Raw genomic sequence first — 12,120 nt, forward strand, 5'->3', positions numbered from 1 at the left:
CTTAAATACTCCAGATACACACGCAGGTGCGCCTACACAGCAGAACCCAAAGCTATTTTTATCCATCATGTTATTTATTGACCACCAAGCACTGCGGCCTCAAATTTGCATGGGAAAGGCACAGCTTGGTAATATCGATATATTTAAAGTTCAGCCGAGTACACGAGCCACAGAATACAGCACACTTCGCTTGAGTTTTTGGAGCTGTACACTTCGCCCATTTGCAGTGACCTGAGATTTCCATTAACTAGGCAACTGATCCATGAAATTGCCACCTTCCTATCACTGACATGCAAGCGACTGACTAAAACTGGTCCTTTGCATTGGTCAGTTTTGTGGCTTATATGGTCTGTAATGTTACAGTTGTGTAGTTTGTATCCTTCCAGAAACTGAGGAACGTTGAAGGAAGAAATGCGTTCTAATCTGTACTTTGGCGACTGTCACTTAGGTCTGTCTTTGGTATCGATTAACACCTTAACAGTTCAGTTCCTCATTCTCATAACTGCAGAATGTGCAATTTATAGTAGTATAATGTATGAATAATAAACCTAGGGCTTGAGGCGCTAACCAGAAAAACATGGTAACATGCTGCTGTGATGAACACTGATCGACCAATGGTTATAAAAGTCATTCATTTATCTTGCAGAACGCATAGCAAGACACTAGCTCACTATTACCTCGCCTGCTGGGCGATGGCCAACATTAATAACACATTTACTAAACTAGCGTAGATTGTTTGCACACCAAAAAGGTGTGAGCGGATCAATACTGAGGAATCGATATTTCAGATCCTGGCAATTCCTTTTGAGAATGGATCCCCATATAACGCAGATACAGTTATTACCATTTATATACCATTTATTTCATTTTCAGTCAAAAAGGTCAAGTACAAATTCATTTTTGTACATATTTAACAGAAAATAACAAATAAGCCTCAACAAGTAAATGTAATAAAAATTTGTAAAGTAATTCATGAGTCCACACTTAATCGTTTAACTTCATACATTCTTCACTTTCAGTTTTTCAAAGAAATTTGCTGATATTTTTCCATACCTCCAAAGTTCAGTCTTAGAAGTTGGGTGTAATTTCTGACACACAATCCAACACATTCAGTGATGCTATGTCTGGACTCTGGGGTGGTCAGTCCATTGTTCACACCAGCAGATTCTGTGTTTGAAAAGCACAGCATGATCTCAGCAGTGTGCTTGGTGTCTTTATCTTGATGTGGAATAAAGATTCTTATTCATCCTCCACCAGCTTTGGGAGCAGCTTTTGTTGGGAGGAATCAGCCATAACTCATTAGGGTTGCAAGAATGGAAGACGGAAGATTGAAAGTGGCTGTACACTAAGAAATTAATGTACAAAATGGTCACTGTGGCAGTACCACTCATCACATCTCAGTACCTTTAGTCAGGGAACATAACTGGACCATAATCCACTGAAATGATATTTTCTAAGCTGTACTGACTCCACACACCCCGTCTCGCCTCCAGGCTTTTATTTTACTGTTCTGTTTTAAAACATTTGGTTATGAAAAGATACAAATATTAACTTTTCACCTGGAAAAACTTAGTTAAAGTTCACAACTGGACCTTAAAACCACTGTTGTACCTTTGAGGAAAGATTTGCATTATTTGTACCTTGAACAAAAATCTGCACAGACCCTTTATTTCTAACAGTGTAGGGTCCATTAACGTAGAGTGGACAGATTAAATACTGACTACATAGATGTGAATGGCCACTCTTAATATACATGGTGGAGGATTCTGCATAATGCATGTAGGATCCATTTAACGCCCTGTTTTGTGTGTACTGTATTTCATAATGTCACGTCTTACCTTTAGAGGGCGCTATACACTGCATAATGGGAGATCAAGTGTTTTATATGCTGTAAAAAAGAGTTTTCAACAACTGCTTTTGTCATCACCTACATTTCTGGGGATTTGGAGACCTCTCTGGTGGAATTGTGCAACTTCAATGTGCGGTAGAACATTTTGAAACATCTCTTGTGCTCTGTATTTAAAACTAGACCTGCTTTCTGAACAGAGACATTTAGCCTACATTTATACCATTTAGCAGACACTCTTATCCAGAATCCAGAGTTTGGAGTCTTGCCCAAGGAGTTCTTAGGAGTCAAACCCCAGTTTGCAGGGTGGAGGTCAGCAGTATTGCCCACCACTCCCTTCCTGATGTGAACTAAAGACAAAAAGGGTGATGTTACTACTGTTATTTCCACAGAACACCCACCACATCAACAAGTACTGTTACATTTTTAAACTATGTAGATCCTTAAATTGTAACTTAAATTGTAGGCCCAACATTTTATTACACACATCTATAACCTAAGAATAGCTCAGCCAATCTGCATTGAAGTCCTTGTACTGAATAATAAGACTTAATCTGTAATAATCCTGTGATTTTAAGGGGTTAAATACTTATTGAGACACACAAAGTGTATTTAATTGAAATGGCAAATGGTAACATCACCGTTCTGTTCTTCAAACGGTCTCCCCTCTATCCATCAGACTGAGGTTTGATTCCTCACTTAGGAAAGCACATGCTGTACCAATAAACGTCCCTGGGCAAGACTCCTAATGCTACATTAGGTTACCTCTATAACATAATGAAACTGGACAGTCTGCCTACCAATTGCCGTATATGTAAAGGATGATATATGTTTTATTGGCAGCCTCATGTTACCCTGATATTTTGAGATCTGTTAGATTTACTATGCTGTAGTTCAACTTTTCTTATGAAAAGAAAGTAGACTTTAAATGTATGGCTACTGAAAAATCGAATGTATGTGATTTTCCCTTACTCCAAACGTGGTTAATCAGCCACGACATGTTCATATGTTAATAAAAAAGGTTTTGGGTGAGACTTTCAATACTTATGTAAGTTAGCATTGTAGCTCCAGTGCAAAACTGAAGAACTTCAGAAGCCAAACGTGTCTTGGCCATGGCTTTACAAGCTATCTCTAAGAGAATGAGGCCATTTGAGTAATCGGTGCACACACAGGTGCTTTTCACCCATTTTTCCCTAGCAAACGATATCAAAAGTAATCAGAAACTGGTCTGATTGACATGCTCAAGGAAAGACTCCATATGCTGAACAGTTTGTAGTCTTATATAATGTGTTGTCTATGAACAGAGTCCAAGTTAATTCCAAGCAAAATATAGCAAAAAAACAAACACAACAGAATGACCCCAGACAAGATCACTTCATAGCAGGGGTGTCCAATCTTAACCTGCAGCCACACCGGTCCTTTGAGGATTTCATTCCAGCAAAGCAGGAGGACACCTGATCAGCAGTTCGAAGACTAAACAAGCAGAATCAGGTGAGCTTCAGCTCATTTTGAGCGAAAACCTGAAGCCACACCAGCCGTTTGCGGATAAGACTGGACACCCTGGCTTTATAGAGTCCAGCGTTCTGAATGAACATTGTGAAACACAGTTAAACCCACTGAGTAACTAAATGGTGCAAAATCACTGGCCTTCTTAGGACTATAACAGTGTACAGCATAATGAGTGTCCCTGTTGCACTCAGTGGTATCAGCATATGTATATGTATTGAGGATGGTCCAGCACAAGTGATAGATTTTCATGATTGGACAACACACAAAGTTCACAAAAAAGCTTTATTGTATTGAATTTGTCTCTGAACAGCACATCAGGCGATAAATAAATATGACACAGTCCAGTTCCTGTTGAATCACCATTGGAAATACTTTTCAGTCCATGTTTAGGCTTAGTCTGGGTCTGGGAAATCGGCCCTTGATTCTCGGATGATTTCCACATTTGAAATACATTAAAAATATCCGAAGCAATTTCTGGCTGGTTCTCCTCAAGTGACCTCAATATATGCACTTCATTAAAAGAGCAGCTATTATTGCAATTTGTGACTATAAACCTCATAGATTCTCTGATGTAGATATAAAAACTTCTTTCTGATGGAAAAGAAGATGAAGGCTGGTAACCTGATGACATCTGAAGAATTTAATGCTTCTAAAAGCTCCTTCACAGAAAGTTGTTACATGAAATTGCTATGATTGCGCTGCCTGATGCCTGAGACCGTTGGTGAGGTACAGCTTAGGGCCAAACCTTTGACCAATCAAGGACTGATGGAGGTGGACCCCTCCGGTCACTCTTTGTGACACCGATCATATGAAGAAAATGGCTTAGATACATAGATATTAAGAATATTAATTAATTATTACTCCAGTTTTTGGAGTTTTACCATTATAACTGAGCGTGTGTCAAAAAATCAACTCACTTAACTTTGAAGCGCTTAATTAAAGCACGTGCTTGATTATTTTCCAAAAACACGTGTGACCAGTGATGTCCAAAGCATGTTTGACCTACAACCACATGACTGCTTTAGAAACTGATTCAGCAGAAGACAACCAATATGGTTTCAAGCCAAAACCAGACACTTAGATCTTGATTTAGATTTCATATATAGACTCACACCTTGACTACAAAATCATATGAAGGGTGAAAATCATATGGAAGTTTTAAGTGAACAAGGTTACTCATAGGTTTGCTATAAATACCCGCTATAAATCTTGAGCCTGTAAAGCGATCATTTTTATCACACCACAACATCATGTTTGTGTTTATGTATTGCAAAAGAAACTAATAGCATACTTCAAATCACTAGAAGATAAAGATTTGGACTTTTGGACAGAGCTGTTGTTCCTGCTTTTAACCACCAGGTGTCATTAACCAAGGCCTAAAATAATGAATCTTCATTTTGCCATTACTGTGTTTTTGTGAGGCTGTGAGACAGGCCCCAGACGTAGACTAAGACTAAATAACCCAGACCTCAGCGTTGCACCCTTGGTGAAGGGAAATTCCATCAATTTTGCTAAATTTCTGCATAAGTCAGTGGATGAAAGTCGCTCAGAGTGGCTTGATGTGAAACGTTTCATGGTAGAGAAGCTTAGTCTCAGATGTCTTCACAGTGGTGGTGATAGGAACCAGGGGTCACAATGACTAGAACACAAATATAGCCATTTTATTTACTATCCAAACCACCAGTGAACCTACAGGGGTCTTCTGAGCTTTTATATGGAGTGCTGATGACAGTAAAACGGTGGTAAATCTGAAACATATTTCTCACAACACTACACGTACCTTTCTGCTATGAATATATTTTTAAAAATACATTTTAGGCCCAAACCTCATTTCAAACAATCATCATTGGTGTAATGGTGTCTGTGAAGGAGCATTTAGACACATTCAACTCTTCAGAAGTCTGGTTCCCTATCATCACCACCACTGTGAGCAATTCTGACTTGGGAAGCTTGTCTAGAACAGAGCAATCCACACCAAAATACTCTCACTGACTTTGTGTAAACCTTAAGCGAATAAATATGCAGAGCTTCTTAAAAATCAGCAGAATTATCCGTTAAGTTCAAAGGCCCTCTGTTACTTTCTCGCTCCAAAACCCAGCTCCCTCACTGTGGAGAGGTAGAGCATAAATAGCTTTAGAAATGAGGATCAGGTGTACCTCATTATTGGCAGTCTGCTCATGCTCCTCTGGCTCCCCCTTGTGGGTTGTAGCTGCAACAACCACCTCGCCTGCCCCAGTTCAGTTCTTTGGTCAAACTAGATGTCAAAATTATGGAAGGAAAAATTAGGAAAGCCATTTTTAGTAGAGCACCAAAGAAGACATCTCAAAGTCATAATTCATAGCTCTTTTTTACCTGATGTGAATGAATTGGCTTCTCCTCTCGAATGGTATAATGCAGGGGTGCACACCTCCGGGCCTAGAGGGCTTTTGTTCAGCACAGTTTGGTCAGTTTGTTTTTTCCTGCTGAAACACACCTGAGATCAAGTATATCCTTTAAATGTAAAGGTATCACATTTTTAACACAAATACATATTTTAAGGCAAAATAGTACTGAAAGAAATCTTAGAAAAAACAATTTTGCCATTACATACAAAACCCAGAAGACACATGTAGGTTCACTCGTCATTTGTATGATGAATATTCTCAACCAATTTAGTATTAGTATTTGCATTGTTGACATTGTGACCTCTGGTTCCAGCACCAGTGTCCAATGGCTTCTCTACAGGGCATCATTTCAGATCAAACCACTCACAATGACCTTGTTTAGAACTTTTGAAAAGCATTCTAGCAGTTTTACAGTTACTCTCAGTTACTCTCAGTTATGGAGCTACTACTGTTTTCCATTTTTAATATCTGACGTGACATTTCTAGAACCTCCAGAAGGACTTTTTTTCCTCACAAAATTGGCCCCACCCACTGGAAATCAAAACACGACTGATTTCACTGTCAGTTTATGTTTAGTGGCTAATCTGACAACATTAGGCCTTCAGTTCGGCTCCTGAAGTCCTGACCAATGAGAGAGCTCCTTTAGCTGTCTCTACCTAGATACCACAGAGAACAAATCCTGACTAGATAATTACAGGTGTTTCAGGTGTTTAATCCTTTTGTCTCCAAACAAAACTTGATACATTTCAAATATTACTACAGCACCTTCAGAGTTGAAATACAACAAGCATCATGATTTTATTAACCTACATTAGGTGTGTTTTGGGGATTTGGAGACCTCTCTGGTGGAAATTTGTAACTGCATTGTAATTATGGAACGTGGGTTGTGCTTCGGAGCCCTTCCCTGCGTGGATGAATGTGGTGATCGTGAGCGAGTTTGAAAGAGAATTCGGTCAAAACGTGGTGAAGGACGAGTCTTCTGAGGATGGGAATGAATTTTCTACTATTATCATCATATTTTCATCAGTATAATGTTCATCCTGTGTTTATGGCGTTGATAAATAAAGATGCATGACGTAGTCCAAAAATCTCCCACGAAATCCAATCCATATTTTAGCATGTTTTCTCTCTCTCTTGGTAATGCTACTTCATTTCAACTTTTTTTTTTACAGAAATAATTAGGCCTGAAGGCCTTAAAAGCCCTGAGGGTTCCCCACTGCTAATAAAACTCCTGGCTTGACAATTTAACAGCCTAAATGACTGAAAGCCTTGGGCTACAGTGTGTAAAGATACACATTTTTTTACATAACTATCATAATTTAATAAAGTCCTGTATAATTGTTTGTATATTGCTCATACTGGTCCACATCCATGCAGCTCAGTGTTCTACAGAAACCACCCTGGTGTCCAACCTACATACAGAGCATGTATACAGAAACAGGCTTTTAATAGAGAACTTCATTCAACAAGCACCATCAGTCAGGCTGTTCTGCAGCGTCTGTTGTTGTTGAACTGTGAACCGGCTGGCGGAATGTTCTAAGCAGTTTGCACTGTAGTTTAAGCAGCATTTTCAGAGCCCATAAACACATTTCCTGTGGCTTTTCCGTTACTGATAGCAGAATAGCTGAGGTGTTGCAATGTTTTCACAAGTTCTCTGCTGAGTTTGCTCTCAAGACCGATTGTGGCCACATCCTTAACAAAGCAGTGGACTAGAATAATAGCTGTAACTCAGACTGACCCCTGCGAAAATCAGTTAAAGCAGCACTCTGGCCAAAATGAAAAATCCACTGCACACATGCCTAATAACCTCCCACTGTGGTGCAGCTGTATACCCTTTCTGATGATATATGAAGGTGGGAGGAATGTTAAAAAAAACGAACACTGGGTTGGGCAATTTTGGTCAGATTTTTTCCTTGCTAGCTGGCTAATTGGCTAATGCTAATGGGCTAAGACAGAAGGAAGGCAAATAGCTACTCATAGGAATCTTATTGCAATCATATCTTTGCTGTCATCAAATCATCATTACAGTGTAGAGCATGGATTACTCATATAACAAGGAGGACAACAAGCTATGTAATTGATTTCATGTTGAAGGTCAAAATGCCATTTTCTTTACAATTTGCTTAGTTAGATATCCCTGTGGTGCAGCTTCCAAACTTTTATTTTTGAAGTTCAACATATATTTTTTCATGGAAATGATGAAAATAACACCTTTATGTATTTAGCAGATGCTCCAATCCAGGGAAATAAGAATGAATCAATGTCTGAGGTAGATCTGTTCTGGAAATCAAACCCCAGTCTACCATGTTCAGGTTAACTGTGTTATCCACTATGCTGTTCAACCAGGTGTGTATGTTCTAAAGGCATTCTTTAGTTCCATTCTTCATTTATTCCTATGATAAAGAAAAAGATTGTCTTGTTTAACTGGCAGCCGATATGAAATAGAGCTTTCACACAGCATTATGGGGATTGTTCACAGGTCTGATTAACAGTCTCTTGTGGGTGTTTTTGCAAGTTCTCTACTGAACTGCATTCTGTGATCTGTTAGCCAGAACAAAGATATGGCCTACGTCCTTAACCAGTGCAGTTAAAATGGCCTTTTCAATACATGAAGGGAAAAAATCAGGACCACCAATCAGTGATAAAATGAAAGTTTTTTAAAATTAATTGTGACAATCACTATGCTACAAACTAATACTAGCTTAAGACTTAATATCAACTTAAGTTAAGGTCAGCATTTCTCACTGTGCACCTGATCAGATATGTCCTCATTCTTCTTAATTAGCTTTTTCACTTTTGTATTTTGCATTTTTACTTCAGCACACAGCGCTTGTTTCTAAAATCCCTCTGGTTAATCAAGATGTTGTTTTTACTTCAGACAATGACTTTTGTGATACCGTTGCAAGTAAGACTTCCTTCTGATGGCTCCTCCATGCAGATCATGTTTGTACAGGCATTGCTACACAGTAGAACGATGCAGCATCACTTCTGTGTGAGCTAAACCTTACTGCAATTCATTGCTGTCATTTGGGGGTTTTGCTTTGCCTTTCTGGCCAGCATACATGCAGTTCTATCTGAGAGTTTTCTTGTTCTTCCTGATTTTGCCTTGACTGCCACAGGTCCCCTTACCTGCCATGTCTTAATGATATTGGACAGTGGAAATTGAGTTCTTTCATATATTTTTATAAGCTTCTCCTGCTTTGTAGGCATCAATTAGTAACTGCTTAGAGGAGCCCATGGTTGGATAAAGATAATTTATTATGCTCTGGAATTATCATTAGCTTTTGCCTTGTCTAATAAGTCAATTGACTAAAGTCAACTAATATGGTTTTTACAGGTTGGTTCCTTTTTTTCACTTCACAATCAACAAAATGTGCAGTTAGGCCATGGGTGTCCAAACTTTTGTTTACAACTGTAGTCAAAACACACTGACAGGGAGAAATAATAGTTTTAAAAAACTCAAAAAAAGGTCATAGAAGTTTAAAAAACAAACAAAAAAAAATAAATAAATAAATAAAAAGCACACTCACAAACTAAATTCAATTGAAAAAGTTAACGTCTTTTATTTTTTTAAAATTATTTTTAGCAGTTAGAGTTAAGCAATCCTGAAACTCCTGCGGACCCCTCAGCCCCAAACCCATCACATCTGTGATAAGAGCTGCTTTCGTAAAGACGCTTTATACTAGCAAAATAATGAGTGAACATTCAGGTTTTATGGGATACGCGGCCCACAGAGCTGCTGATTACGATTGGGTGCAGTTGTGTCCTGTCCTTCATAGTGAACAGGAAGACAAACATGTCCAATAAAAAGATCACAGGCCACAATGGCATAGACAGAATGCTTCCGTGTTATTCCCGTAACGTAACATGCCCAGTACAGTCTTTTACTCTCAATGAGATATATGTCAAATGCTTTTATGCTCTTGCACAAGTTGCCTCTTTCCCAAATGCTCTGTCCATTGCAGATGTTTATGACATCCTCTCTGTCTCCAAACTGGAAGAAGGACTGAGCGCTGGACCCTGTCTGACCACACAGGCCCCACCTGTTTAAGTAGTTCGCCCATGCTGAGCTTTGCTCAACATTAAAATCTTTCAGGATTAAATGTCTGATCAAGAAGGTTTTGTAGGCAGTGATGTTAGGAGCACGCAAGCATGGATAGTTGTTATGGTCAGAGTAGGTCTTGTTGTGGTCTTCACAGTGGCCAGTAATCCAACCTTGACTTATAACCAGAGTGAGAAGCAGAACACTCTTCATTCTGAGAAAGAAGAAAGAAAGTTATTAGCTATACAAAAATAACCAACAACCATCAAAGCCTATCCCAGCGGTCATTGGGCGGAAGGCAAGAAACACCCTGGACAGGTCGCCAGTCCATCACAGGGCAGACATACAGACATACAAATTCATGCACACATTCACACCTATGGACGATTTATTTCCAATTGGCCTGACTGCATGTCTTTGGACTGCGGGAGGAAACCCACACAGACACAGGGAGAACATGCAAACTCCACACAGAAAGGACCCTGGTCACCCGGCCGGGGAATCGAACCCAGACCCTTCTTGCTGCGAGGCGACAGCGCCACCCAGCTGTCATCATTTGAAGCAATTTCAACATTTTATTGAAAACAGTGATTTGTGAGTCTATTATATACTATAGATATATTATAGGCTATTATATGTTCCTTGCATTGTTGTAAGATTGGTTAACATGCATTTCACATTTACCCTCAAAAAAGCAAATGATAACACTTTACATCTTCTCATACTTGTGAAGAGCATAAACTTCACCCAGTCACATATTAGTCATTGACTTTAAGCTCCTTAACCCTTTTTAAGCTTCATTTCATTATGTTACACTGGTGACAGCATCTATATTGCTTTGCTTTTGCTAACACCTCTCATTTTGGAGTTTGGCATTTTATTTCAGACCAAAACATTCTCAAAAAGAAAAAAAAAACACCTAACAAACTTCAGTTCCCATGCTGATGGATGCTGTATGTACTAAGAACTCACACCTGCAGCTCTATGAGGTACTGAGTCCTTATTATAGACATACATTTTGGCAAATTCTTTTAACTGATAAAAGTTTATTTATTAAATGGCAATAGAAACTTACAGATCTAGAAGCAGACTGATTGAGTTATATTCAAAGCTGCTGTGAAATGCTTGATAGCCTATACTCGCACTTAAGATTGTACATATCAACCAAATTCTATATAATGCGATGAGATGAACCTTGGAACATAACACTGATAGTTAACAGTCTAAAGCCATGTTAAACATGTCTTTCATAAGAGCGTATTTTTGCTTAACTAAAGGATTCACAATGAAAGTATGTTCATAATTAAATAACCAAAAACTAAAAAGAAATACAGTGTTAGCAACTGAAACCTCTATATCCTAAAGTTCTAAAGTTTACCCCTCATTACCAGCCCAACTGAAAACAAACATAAAAGCCATGACTGAGGCTAGCTTTGCTTCAAAGTACCTCAGTTGCTCTCAAAAGTCATCACCATCCACCACATCTTTCCTTTCTCTCAAAGAATTGTCTGTCTTGTATATCGTATTGTATATGTATTGGAACAACCTTGTATCACCATTTTTGTCGTTTTTTAGTTTTTGACATAATCTGAAAATGCCTGTTGCCCTTTACATTGTGCGTAAATCTTGCAATGAATGGACCAAAAGAAACAGCCCAAAATTACCAAGAAAAAAGTCTGGTTCCATTGACTTACATTAGACGTAAAGTACGTTTTTTCTTTCTCCTGTAAAGTTACCATTCTGGAGATACAAGGTTTTGTTCCGACAGCAGCGATATAGTTGCTTTCAATATACTCGATATAAATTGTTTTTTTCCAAAAGAGGGTTCTGAACAGCACTATTTTTACATGCATGCTTCATTTTTTGCCTATTGTACACTCATGCACACAATTCAGAACATTACATGAATGATCAACCTTCCTATTCAAATAGGAACTGTTGTTTCGGACATTAAATCAACTTAAATGAGTTTTTTTACCCAATAGCATTGGTCGAACAGTTCCTTTTGTTTGGTTAACAGTTAATTAGTAAATCGTTTACATACCTAATTTTTCTTCTGCTCAGGTTTTTGGAAAAAGTCTACTGGATTCATCGTCTCATTGAAGTAATTACTTACAATACTTTTACTTGAGTGTAGGTTTAGTCTACTCAGCCCATCTCTGATGATTATATGAATAGTTGCAGATGAATAAGTAAATCACGTAGCATCTTTGTATGACATAGGAAAAAGCAAGAACTCAGAAAAAAAATACTACTTTTGGAATTTTGAATTTTGATATATAGTACAGCAAGACTCATATCCCCTCAAACTGAGGGTGTAGTTGATATAGTGTATGACT

This window comes from Colossoma macropomum, unplaced genomic scaffold, assembly GCF_904425465.1.
Source record: "Colossoma macropomum unplaced genomic scaffold, Colossoma_macropomum, whole genome shotgun sequence".
Classification (NCBI taxonomy): domain Eukaryota; kingdom Metazoa; phylum Chordata; class Actinopteri; order Characiformes; family Serrasalmidae; genus Colossoma; species Colossoma macropomum.